General features: G+C 45.0%; 1 protein-coding gene across 3 annotated transcripts in view; it reads left to right on the top strand.

The window, feature by feature from the left end:
• LRRC38 (leucine rich repeat containing 38) overlaps positions 1-12,784 on the top strand; it is a 102,630-nt gene that overhangs the window by 31,548 nt on the left and 58,298 nt on the right. For 2 of the 3 annotated variants that reach the window (XR_010308581.1, XR_010308580.1), the window contains exon 3: positions 9,708-9,815. The exons of the other annotated variant lie outside the window; for it this stretch is intronic. The gene's annotated coding sequence lies outside the window, so the exon portion shown is untranslated. The remainder of the gene's footprint in view (positions 1-9,707; positions 9,816-12,784) is intronic. 3 annotated transcript variants of the gene reach the window in all.

Genomic DNA, 12,784 nt, shown 5'->3' with positions numbered 1-12,784 from the left:
GAAATAGTTTTAGGGCAGGTTATTTAGTTCTGCAGTAAATACTGCCTGAGTTTCTCTGTGTGTCTGTCTCTCTCTTGTGTCCTCATGTGACATCCTAGCTGTGTTCCAGTATTCACGGCTACCCACAGGCTTGCTGGCCTCGTTGTGCTAACGTCACCCTGCAGGGATAGAGGATTTTTCCTTCTCAGACCTAAACATTAGTAGTTCAGCTGGACAATGTGCTGTACAAGCAGCTACTTTAGTCTTGTGGCCCACAAAGATGATCCAAGAGCTGGAACAACTCCTCTATGTGGACAGGCTGAGGGAGCTGGGGGTGTTCCGCCTCAAGAAGACTCTGGGGGGACCTTAGAGCTGTCTTCCAGTACCTGAAGGGATCCTACAGGAAGGCTGCAGAGAGACTTTTCATGAGGGTGTGTAGAGACAGGGCAAGGGGAAATGGTTTGAAGCTGAGGGAGAGCAGGGTTAGACTGGATCTTAGGAGGAAGCTTTTCAGTACGAGGGTAGTGAGACTCTGGTATAGGCTGCTCAAGGAGGCTGTGGATGCCTCCTCTGGGGGTGTTCCAGGCCAGGCTGGATGAGGCCTTGAGCAGCCAAGTCTAGTTGAGAGGCATGGGGATTGGAGTAGATGATCCCCATGGCAGGGAGTTTGGAGTAGATGATCTTTCAAGGAAGAAAAGTTTCCCTGTGAGGGTGACTGGACACTGGAAGAGGCTGCCCAGGGCAGTTGTTGAGTCTCTAGAGGTATTCAGCATTGACCTGGATGTGTTCCTGTGTGATCTGGTATAGGTGATGCTGCTCTGGATGATCTTTCAAGGTCCCTTTAATGATTCTGTGATCTCTGAGGTCCCTTCCAGCCTAAGCCACTCCATAATTCTATGGAATGTGCATCAGCATTGCATGGTGTGTATGCAGGTCTAGATTAACACTCTAAAAACATCTGTAACAGATAAAACTTTTTCTCACTAAATAACGGTTGCTAGGAACTGGGGCTGAAACAGAACTTGTTCAATGATTTATATTAATGCTCTTCTGAATCTTTTTCTTGGTCAAATAATAATCTACTGATTTGCATCTCTTTAGGAACATGGTGAGTTTCAATGAGTGCTTACATGTGGATGAACTAAACCAGTGTGCCACAGAGCTGAGTGGAGGATGTAGGTGCGCTTCTGCCCCAGTGCCTGTACCTTGAAGCCCTGCAGGGCTAGGATGTCAGGCTCTGAAGCGTAGCAGCATAAAACAGATTCCTTTCTGATGACAGTTGTGGAGGAGGTAACCTCTGCAGAAACGTGAGGCAGACTTGAGGGAGGTAAAACAACAAAGAACCAAACAAAAAAAAACCCTGAAGCCTGACTAGGTTGTTTTGTTCAGTGAAATGAGGCAGAGATATCATCAAGGATCCCACAACACTTTGTGCTATAAGGAGCTAAGCAAGGTGGAACATAAGAGAGATACAGTGCTGTAAAGAGGAAGGTGGGAAATGCAGCACCCTCCATAGGGTGCTCTTTACTTTCATAAGTGATAGATGCCAAAGGGATTTGTTAGCTATAGATGTAAATTGTGGTGCTAGAACTGTGGTCTTTGTATTGAAGCTCAGTAAGAGAAGAGTAAAAGCATTCAATGCCAGTGCAAAGAAGCAGCAGGCAGTATTGGCTTATTGTCTGCAGAAGAACAGTGAAAGAAACATTTCCTGTACTAACTTTCAGCATGTCTTGGATCTTCAAATCATTGAATCATAGAACAGTTTGTGTCAGAAGGGACCTCCAAAGGTCATCTGGACCTACTCCCTGCAGTCATCAGGGACATCCTCCACTAGATCAAGTTGCTGAGAGCCATGCTGAGCCTCACCTTGAATACCTCCAGAGATGGGGCCTCAACCACCTCCCTGGGCAACCTGTTGCAGTGTTCTACCACCCTCAGGGTGCAGAACTTGTACTAGCATCCAATCTAAATCTGTTCTCCTCTGATTTGAAACCTCATCCTATGGCCTTTGGAAACAGTCCCTCTGCAGCCTTTTTGTAGTGCTGGAAGGCTACTATTAGATCTCTCTGGAACCTTCTTTTCTTCAGGCTCAACACCCTAAATCTGGGATTCATTCTGCCTTGAAAATGTTGCTCCAAATTCATGTAAATAAATACTTGCTTATTAGGAAATGCCACTTTTAAGACACTGAGATTCGCTAGGGCACTATGTCAGGTTTAGTAAAGCTTACTCTGAAAATCAAAACACACAAAAATCAGAAATCAGAGTGGAACACTTGGATTTTTGTGTGTATTTTCAGAAGGAAAAAAAAAGTAGCACACCATGAAAGACAAACTGGCACAAATAATTACTTTTTAATGTTACTAAATTCTCCTCAGGAGCAAAAGGAAGGTATATTTAGGATTTCATTGCATTTTCTTCAAAGATGCTCTGAGCACCTTTCATTTTTATGATTGTTTAGATGAGCAAACTCATCCCAGGCTTAGGCAAAAGTCTCTCTAAAGAAGGAAAATCCACTCACTCAACTTCTTCCTTTTAAGGACTTCTGTGTCCCAGGTATAGAACTGAAGTTCTTGAGCTTTTAGGATCTGGAGATGTCTAAGTTCCAGTGGCAACTTCAACACTGTTTAACATTTTGATTATTCTTCCCAGTAAGGAGAAGCGTCTCCTGCAGCAGCCTGTTCCTCAAAGAGGAATGCCTCTAGTTAATAAGCTATGAGGTGTTTCATAAAATCAGCTCCTGTCATGCCTTCAAAGCACAACAAAGAGATGCAAAACACGTTAGTGAGAAAACCAGGATTGTCTTACTAATTGTCATCTTGGGATGAAATTGTTCCTCCAGGACAACCGTGACAGGAACTTGCCTTCTAGTGGAGACAGCTTGTTGCTGAGGAAGGAGATTAAGGCTGGGAGCCATTGCTGAGCCCTGTGATTTCAAACATCAACAACAACATTCTTTCAGAAAAGCCAATATACCCTTTGGGAGAGGCTATGGAGCCAGAGAGAGATATGAGGGAGCTCTTTTCCTCTGAGCTGCACCAAATTAAGGGAGTTTGATTGAAACTGCTGTTCATTGTATCATAATTCTGTTAAACCAGTGGGGTTTGTGGAAAGAAAGGAGTTGTTCCATGATTCTGATTTGACAATCCATCTGCATTTAAAGCAGCACTTAATGATCTGCTCTGTTTCTTTCAAAGTAGAAGGTAAGCACAAAGCTGTATGTAAGTGTGTGTCTTTGCTTGATGGGGGTCTTGCATGTGTGCCCAGATGCTGCAATAAAATGAGATTTAGGTCTAGGCAGAGACATTGTAATTTGGTCTTTGTTGTTCTGGGCATGTTGTGACAGTTGCCACAGGTTGCCAGGATATGAATGCACGGGTCATCCTCTTTTTAGTTGGGTTTTTTTCTTTTGCCAGACAGCTCTGTGGTTTTAATCAGTGGCTTAAGGGAGGAGGTGGAAAGGGTCTGGAGTGCAAGAGGCCCCTCTGTTTTCATTTCATCATTTGTTCTCTCTGTATGACTGTACCAGTTGTTTGCAGAGCCTTGCAAGATGCTTAGGCTGTCTTCAGTTCAGCAAGAGCAAAGGATGAAATGTAGCTGGGGAAGCAGAAAGCAGTGACTCTGTCCTGCCAAGTGTTACGCCTGAGTGGCAGCAGTTGTGTGGGATGGTGCTTTCCCTCAAAGCAGTCAGTGCTGCAGTGTGAACCCAGGAGCAGCACAATGGAAGACTCCCCATTGTCATTAAGGGGCTTAGAACCAGGCCTTTAGAGAGAAACTCCAATATGAGCAGGAGCAGCTTCGCCACTGCTTCTGTCCAGCTCTGCTGTTAGGGTGGATGTTGTGTGGGGAGCTAGCGTGGGCAGCTTGATTTCTGTGTCCAGGCATGACTGTGATTGCTTGCAGTGGCAGGGTTGGTCAGTCTGCTGAAGGGTAGTGCTGTGTGATAGCTCTTCTCTGCTGTTGCTGTGGCTTTAGAATTGGCAATTTGTTCAGCAGTTTGTCCTGGAATTGATTGCATTTCGTTGCTGAATGAAACCATTTATATGTATACATTTGCACTGCAGAAACCTAGCTCTGGATTTGCCTTCCCTGCAAGTCAACATTCCTATGGTCCAGAAAGTAAGGAATACTGTGTAGGGCAGAGTGTGACTATGACAGAGAAAATGAACTCAGGACAAAAATGATAAAGCTCCTGGGGTAAATAGGCTGGAGAGAAGGGACTCCTGTTGCAGAGCTCCAGGTGTGCTAGTATTTAATCCCAGATGGCAACAAAATGATGGTTTTCCTTTTCATTCCAGCTATCTCAGATCCACAAGGGATTATTACATAAAGTCCAAACCTTTTGGGGATGTATTACTAGGACTGATAGTTAGTTTTGTTGTTGTTTTGTTTGTTTGGGGAGTTTTGTTTGGGTTTTTTGTTGTTGTTTTAGATGCCCTTTTGGTGGCAGTATGCTGTCCAGGAGTGCCAAGCATGCAGAGCTCCTGTGTCTGATCCATGCGTGCCTGTCCCTTCTGCAAACCAAGGCTCCAGTGTCTCATACTGCACAGAAGCTTTGCACACTTTTGAGTTGCATATCAAAGGAAGCTGCCTAAACATCCGTTCTGAGAAATGCAGCCAGGAATAGGATTTGCTTTCTATTTCCACTTCCAGCAGCACTTTTGTGGCCACTCTCTGCTTACGACTTACACTATGTTTTCTAAGACTGAATCTTTTATGTGAGGGGTTCAGAACTGGAGGTGGGCAATTCTGTGCAGCATGATTCACTGACAGATTACCTCACAGGGAAGCAAAGTTAACTTGTTGAAAGCAGGTAATGAAAAATGGTAGCTGTCAGGCTGGGTTTCCTCCTCCAGCAAGTAGTAGAACATTTCCTCAGACCGAACCGAGGGTTTCTGTGCTGCAGTACCCAAATGGGTGGGGATGGCTGCAAAGGGAAAACAGGAAGTGGCTTGAAAGTTAATAAAGCTTGCAGAAAACAGTTTTCATGCTTCTGACCAAATATTGCAGGGCCCACAGCTGCCTCCAGAGTACAGAAACAGGAAATCTGGCAACAGAAAGAGTTACAGATTTGCAAAATGCATCGTCAAATTGGAGGCTTCATTTTAATTTTCTGAATGTATCTTTAGAGAAAGAGTAGGAAGGGATAATACAGGTTTACTTTCTGTGTGCTGGGAGTGTAAGCTAAGGTTTCACTTGTACTGGAGATGTTTCTGGGGAAAGAGGGGTTCTAGCAGCACAAGGATGCACATTCCTGGAGACCTCTGTAATAAGTCAGGCAGAAGCCAAGAAATTGAAATCTGCCACCGTGCTACAGTCTCTGACAACTTGTGTGACTCTGTGGGTCAGTAGAGGGGTGCTCTGGATAATCATCTCTGGAGAAATGAGACATTTATGTGGCCTTTTAATGGGTGTGCATAATAGAGAGAAGCTGTCTCTGTGTGTGTGTGTGTGTGTGTGTGCAAACATGTGCTCAGGTCTGCATAGTGCACTTCAGATTGAGGGTGTGGATGACTGTCTCCCATCTTCTGGGGTTATTTACATGGAAGTGAAAGGTTCTTAGCAAGTTTTTTCAGAAATACAAGAAATGGCTTTTACCTTCCTTTATTCACCAATTGTTTAGGTCCATCATACCTCTTCATTGAGCACTTCAGCAGGCACTTGCAGATCACCTCCTGGGGTGCGTCAAAAGCAGTGCAGTCAGCATTTCTGATATCTGAAGGGCACCTACACGGCAGCTGGGGAGGCACTCTTTAGAAGGACCTCTGGTGATAGGATGAAGGGCAATGATGAAACCAGAACAAGGCAGATTTAGGTTGGACATCAGGAGGAAGTTCTTCGCAGTGAGAGTGGTGAAACATGCTGAAACAGGTTGTCCAGGGATGTGGTTGAGGCCTTGTCCCTGAAGACATTCAAGGTTATCCTTGATTCTACTGGCAGGGGCACCACTTCTGATGTGAAGTCAGACTTGCAGCTGATGTAAGAGAGGAAGAATTAATTGTCTGAAAAGTAAGATGTTTCCTCCAGAAAGAGTTTGGTATTAGTATTGACCAAGTAAAACCTTCACATTATGCAGCTGTTTTTAAGATAAGCAGCTATAAATCAAATCCTGTTCCTTGACCATCTGTGCTCCTGGCTATAAAATATATGCACAGATGCATGAGCAAGCCTGACTGTCAGATGGGGAGAGATTATTGAATCAGAAAATTGCACCAGTGCTTGAAACTGTGGATCTTGAGCTAGAACAACAGTAACAATTATCAGCTGGTTTTGGAGATGGGGCAATATAAAACTCAGGTGGTTCACAAACCAGTGCCCCAGTCTATGTTACATGAAGGCAACCTAAAGTATTCATCTGATAAATGGGCACTCTGAGCCGGTGCCTCTCAGCTATAAAATAGCTTGATGAAGAGAACAGTCTTGAAGCAGCCAGGTCCCATCCTAGCCAGGAAATCCAGAGGTACTGAATTCTCTAAATAAATGTGTATTTAAGGGAAAAGAAGTAAGCATCTGCACTTGGAATAGTTGCATCTGAAGTGGTTTGTTCTTTGCACAAGCTGCTTTGCTCCACAATGTCGTTCCAGTCAGTCCTGAAAAGACTTCATTAAGATGGGCTGGGAGAGGGAAAGACAGAGAGGGTACACAGTGGGGTTACTGCCAGATGTCAGGATTGCTCTATGGTGTTTCAAAGGCTGGGGTTGGTTGAAGAGACTTTATTTACTACTTTTGTAATTTCAAAATTGAAATTGTTTGGCCATACTTTAAGGCTCCTTATTAGAAACAGATTTGAGCTATTTAACACAAAAGCATGAATTATAATCTTTTTTAATTGCCTGCCTGAAGCACAGTACTGGTGTGAAGGGACAATCTAGGTTGCCGTTCTCAAAGGCAGGTGTGTGTTGGTTATTTATAAGGACTCCTGGAACAGAGCAAGCTCAAAGCTTCCTCCCAGGAGAGTAATTCACAGATTCACAGATTTGGAAGGCATGCTCAAAGCTCATCTTGCCCAACCCCTCTGCAGTCAACAGGGACATCTCCAGCTAGATCAGGCTGCCCAGGACCACATCTAGTCTGATCTTGAGTGTCTCCAGGAGTGAGGCCTTAACCACATCCCTGGGCAACCTGTTCCAGCATCTCACCACTCTTGTTGTAAAGAACTTCCTTCTAATGTCCAACCTAACTCTGCCCTGCTCCAGTTTCAAACCATTGCCCCTCATCCTATCCCCCCAGGCCCTTCTAAACAGTCCCTCCCCAGCCTTCCTTTAGGTCCCTTTCAGATACTAAAATGCTGCTCTAAGGTCTGCTCAGAGTCTTCTCTTCTCCAGGTTGAACAACCCCAACCCTTTCAGCCTGTCCCTGTAGAAGTGCTTCAGCCCTCTGATATTCTCTAGGGGAAGTGAAGGTGGGCATGCTCCTGAGGACACACTGGAGCTGGGATGCCTGGCAGTAAATATTTGATCCAGAAAAGCCTTTCCAGCGTCTGCCAGCAGTTGTCTCTACGTGACACACAGTGGAGTGACTCAAGAGTTAAATATGGCATGCCCACTCTATACTACTTTTAAACCTGTGGATGACCACCATGTATTTAACAAAAAATTATAAGGTTGATGTAGGTTTTCTTAGGTCAGAAGTGTTCTTTTGACTGGAACAGCTATATAAGGAAAGCAACAGCAATGGAGCCAGAAGCGGGGAGAAACAGCCTCACTGTGTGCTCAGTCCCATTTGTTACAGGATGGTTCTAGGAGTTTCTTAATACTTTTAAACACTTGCACTGCTTTTCCAGTGACTTGATACAGCTAACACAAATGCCTGTCATTAGGAATCTACATGTCCTCATCTTTTAGAGACATGTTGGTGCTGAAAACACATCAGGAAATGCTGGAATCCTTCTGAGCAGAGCCCGGCAGAGTGCCAGTGCTGTTTGCAGCCCTGCTGTGCCCCAGCAGCTCTCTGGCCTGTCAGCATGGGACAGGAGCTGTCTGGGTTCACAAGGAGGTGGCCAGAGCAGGGCACACACACACAGTTTGGGTGCAGCCAGATTGCCTGCAGATGAGTAATTGTCTCTTTGGGCAAGCCTGTATGTCTTGTAGAAGGAATGAAATGCATGTGCATGAACGAATTCGAGATGCTACCCCTGGTAGGTTCCATTTCAACTCCAGTTTTTGGGAGGAATCACATCTAAAAGAGCATGGTTTCTTCTCTCTGTACACGAAGCATGTTCCCAAGAGCAAATGAGCAGTGTCATGAAGGAGCTGCGAAGAGGAACAAAAGCTAGGGGACAAAATAGTTGTTTGAAATGGAAGGAGGACAGATAGGGACAGAAAAGCAGGCCGGTGGCGGGGATGGAAACTTAGGAATGTGGGGAAGAAGTAAGTGCAGAGCGATGTTCTCCAGTGGCTTTTTCTGACTCTGTGACACATTTCACACGACAGATTGATGGGGAAATACGCGAGCAGGGAGCGTCTACAGAGGAGGCTGCAGCCAGCAGAGGGAGTGAGATGTTCACAGGTGTAGTGCTCGAAATGAGCTCCCTGTAGGGCAGGCTTCCACCGCCTCCTTGCTACTCACAGCGAGAAAACCGAGCAGAAAATTGTGCTCCAGACAAGTCAGCTTTTGGAGCTGCATTTCTTCGGCCGCATCGTCAAGCAGCAGGATGTCTTTTTTCACCCAGGCTACATATCCAAATGGATATGAAAATACATGCACCAGTGAAGGGTTTGGTGACCTTGAAAAGGCATAGTGATCTTTGGGCAGCAGACACCCAGGCTCGTGTTGAAGTGTGGTGAGCTACAGCTCATCTTCTGATGTGCAACCAGCTTCAACACCTAGCAGCCATCCGGAGAATTCTACTGAGGGGCAAAGCACACCGTAAATAAAAATGAACTCAAGGGCAGGGATCATGGAAGTTTCTGGAGGCAATTAAAGTTCATCATAGTTAAAAAGGGTTCAGGGCTTGAGTATTCTCTGAACTAAACTGTGAATCATTTGTGTCTGGGTAAAATGAAATGATGACTTGAGAATGTGTCGAGAGGTAGAGTCCCAGTCTGTAAAAGGTGAACCTAGAGGAAGGAGATGAAACTGGAATTCATAAAGAGGAGGTTTATCTTTCTATCACTCAAAGCATTGCAGGAGATCATTTTTTGTGAGCCATAGCTTGTCAGTCATGGCTCAAGGGAGAGAAAGGAAGGCACTTCAATGCAGCAATGCATACCTATCTAAGGGGTAAGTTAGTTCATGCTTTAAATGAGGAAATACATGTTTTATGCTCTGCTTTGTATTGCAAGACCTGTCTTGCATCAGCTACGTCATGAAGCACGAGATAGCTGCTCTCCTGGAGGCCTGCTCACCACTTTAATAGCCCCAAGCTATCTACATCTGTCTTCACATCAAGGCACTATTGTATTGTTAACATAAATATTTAAAAGCTCATGCCTTTTCAAATGGAAACGCTAAAAGCTTTTGAGGTGAATATCATCTAACTTTAACGCTCCTTCCTCTTGCTTCCTCTAGTCATTTCCATATGAAGCAGTGGGGAAACTGAGGCACCCAGCTCTGCAGTGACTTTCCCAAGGTGACACACTGGATCAGGAGCAGAAATAGATATTGCAAGTTGCCTCTCCAGTGCCAGCACTGTCTCTGTTCTGTAAATTATTTCTTGAAGTATGTGTAGTGAATTAAGAGGGGGTTTCCTTTATTGGAATGTTAATATCTTCTTGGTTTCCCTGCAGGAAGCTGAGTTAGAGGCCAATGATTCATGAATTTGTGGGCACAGGCAGCTGTACACTGAGTCCAATACAAAGAATACGAATGAGTGGCATCGCCTGCAGGCACTACCGGTAAGGCAGCATCCTGCACAGCAGAGATTTGCCCATGTGTCTCACACCTTGTACAGCCTGTAAGCCTTACAGCAATTTCAGCCTTCCCTCTTCAGAAAAGCGAAACTGATGCACTGCAGCCTTATGCTGTGTGAATAAGAGTAAAATGCTGGGATTCATCATAGGGGAGTTTTGGGTGGCAAAGACCTCTAACATCATTGAGCACAACCATGACCTGTTGGAGTGAGTCCAGAGGAGGCCACAAAGATGATCCAAGGGCTGGAGCACTTCTGCTATGATGATAGGCTGAGGGAGCTGGGGGCGTTCATCCTGGAGAACAGGAGACTCAGGTAGGGACCTTGAGTTCCAAAACCTGAAGTGAACCTGCAGGAAGGCTGCAGAGAGACTTTCCATGACGGTGTCTAGCAGTAGGACAAGGTTTGAAGCTGAGGGAGAGCAGGGTTAGACTGGATCTTAGGAAGAAGTTCTTCAGTTTGAAGGTGGTGGGACACTGGAGCAGGTTGCCCAGGGAGGCTGTGGATGCCTCCTCCTTGGATGAGGCCTTGAGCAACCAAGTCTAATTGAAAGGAGTCCCTGCCCATGGTGGGGAGGTTGAAGCAGATAATCTGTAAGGTCCCTTCCAACCTAAACCAGTCTATGATTCTACGACCTAACACCACCATGGCCATTAAAGCTTGTCCCCAGCTTGAGTGTGGCCTGTTAGATGGACCCAACAATAGCAATATAACAAAGTAATTCTAAACTAAGTGCCTCTCCCACCACCATCAAAGTCAGTCCTTATTAGTAACTCCAAACACTTCCAAGTTGTTTCTTGGTGGGTAGCTTTTAAGGAGGACTTCCCAGATGCCATGTTGATGCCCTGACAGCTATTCCATTCCCGTACCAATGACAATTGCATAAATGCTTTGTCACTAGTCTAGTACTGTCTGGGGTAGCTTTGAATTAATTGGATTACTGATGCACCTACTAACTTAAAGCCATCTTCCTTAGGTAAAACTTTCTTGGTCAATTCTAGCTTCCTGCTTTTCCTTCATTTGCAGGAAGAACAAATAAAGTCTTACATGTATAATTTTAGCGAGCGTTTGCCTGGCTTCAGCAGGAGGAACTAAATAATGTGTCTAAGTGTCTGTGTCAAGGAATAAATTGAAGTCTTTTTGTTATATGCTTACATAAGACATTTCTGACCAGAAAGAGATGACTTTTTTGAAAGTTCAGAGGGTGATATCCTACTGAGAAATATCAGAGACCTTGTAAAAAGGAACAAATTAAATCCCTGGTTAAAAAATGAAACACTTCCAAAAAAGAAAACCAACCTCAAAATTAGTAGTAAAAATTACCTTTTCAGTGTTGGTTTTTAGTTCAGCATTTTGTTGGATGTTTTTGCTTCTCTATTTTTAATCTGTAGCCACTTCATGATCCCTAAAGTATCTTTTTGCTCACAGCATAGCCTGAGCAAATGGAGAGTAGAGCACATTCCACGTGTTAGATGTGAACCATGGTTTTACCTTATTCAGCTCCTGTGCCATTAACTTCTGAAACATTTACAAGAGCCTGAAGCAAACTTACTTTTTCTTCTGAGTTCTCTTCAAATCTGAGGCTTCATAGACTTCACTTACTCTGTTTTTTGTGAGAGAGGTTTGGGGCTTTTTATATTACTAAAGAAAAAACTAAATATGTAGAGCCATCCTGGGGCTTGTGGTGTCTGAGGACTGCACTCTGCCTGCTGCCAGTGCTAATGGCCATGGACTCCACCAGCATTCCTCAGGGAAGAAAGTCTGCATTGTATTTTCTGTTGGTGATGCTTCTCAGCTTTAATATCTCTGAAATGAGGCTGCCCCAAATTATAGAAGACCACATAAGTAGATGTGTTAAGAAGTTCATCCAAACATTAATTATGTACACAAACCAGATAGGCCTCCTGACAAAGGGCAGTGAGTTACCTTTGTGCAACAGCACTATGTGGTAGCTATGGGACAACTCCTGGGTGCTAGGACTGTGCAAAGAAGTGTTTAGACACCTCCACCTCCAAATACTAAGGGTCCTGCTGAAGTTTTAGTACTTCAAACTACGTAGCAGCGCAGAATCAGCATGTAGGCTGAGACGCATTGAAGAGCAGCTGTGCTCCTGGTTGCCAGTGCACCATCCCAGGTGTGACTGGAATAACCTTCTGGAGGTTGTCTGCCTGCCGGCTCTGTGATGGGGAGGGGGATTTAACTCTGTTCTAGAGATGGGGAGCAGGCTATGGAGAGATCCTGCTCCTGCTGGCTTTCCAGGTCAAGAAGTAAAGAGAATTGTGCCTGAGAGGGTACAGCAAAGGCTACAAAGATGATTAGGGGGCTGGAATATCTCTCTTGTGAAGGAAGACTGAGGGACGTGGGGTTTTTTAGCCTGGAAAGAAGACAGGGATCATCTCTATACGCATAAACGCTTAGGGGGAGGGTGTCAGGAAGATGGGGACAATCTTTTGTCAGTGGTGCCCAGTGACGGGACAAGGGGTAATGGGCGCAAACATGAACATAGGAAGTTCCATCTAAACATGAGGGAAAACTTCTTTAATTTAAGGGTGGTGGAGCACTGGATCAGGCTGCCCAGATTGGTGGTGGAGTCATTCAAAGTCAACCTGCTTGGGGTGACCCTGCTCTGGTAGGGGGTTGGACTAGATGATCTCCAGAGGTCCCTTCCAACACCTACCATTCTGCTATCACTGACAGCCAGAGAAGCCCCCCAGTTCATTATCAGTAGGTAAACTCTAAAGCAATTCTGAAAGCTAGGCGTTGGGACAATTCCTGCTGGTTACCAACAAGCTTCTGGAAAGCAGCTCCAGAGGCAGCACAAGGCTGCAGACATCTCCTTGTGGGGACTGCTGCACTTGCTGATACTACTCCACCTGACATTTTACCCATCTTGTTAATAAGGCAAGCGAGATGTCAGAAGGCATCTAGTCAGAACAGGCTGCCTTCCCTAAGGGA

This window comes from Pogoniulus pusillus, chromosome 36, assembly GCF_015220805.1.
Source record: "Pogoniulus pusillus isolate bPogPus1 chromosome 36, bPogPus1.pri, whole genome shotgun sequence".
Classification (NCBI taxonomy): Eukaryota; Metazoa; Chordata; class Aves; order Piciformes; family Lybiidae; genus Pogoniulus; species Pogoniulus pusillus.
The sequence above is the reverse complement of the archived record's forward strand: the minus strand, read 5'-3'. Positions and strand labels throughout refer to the sequence as shown.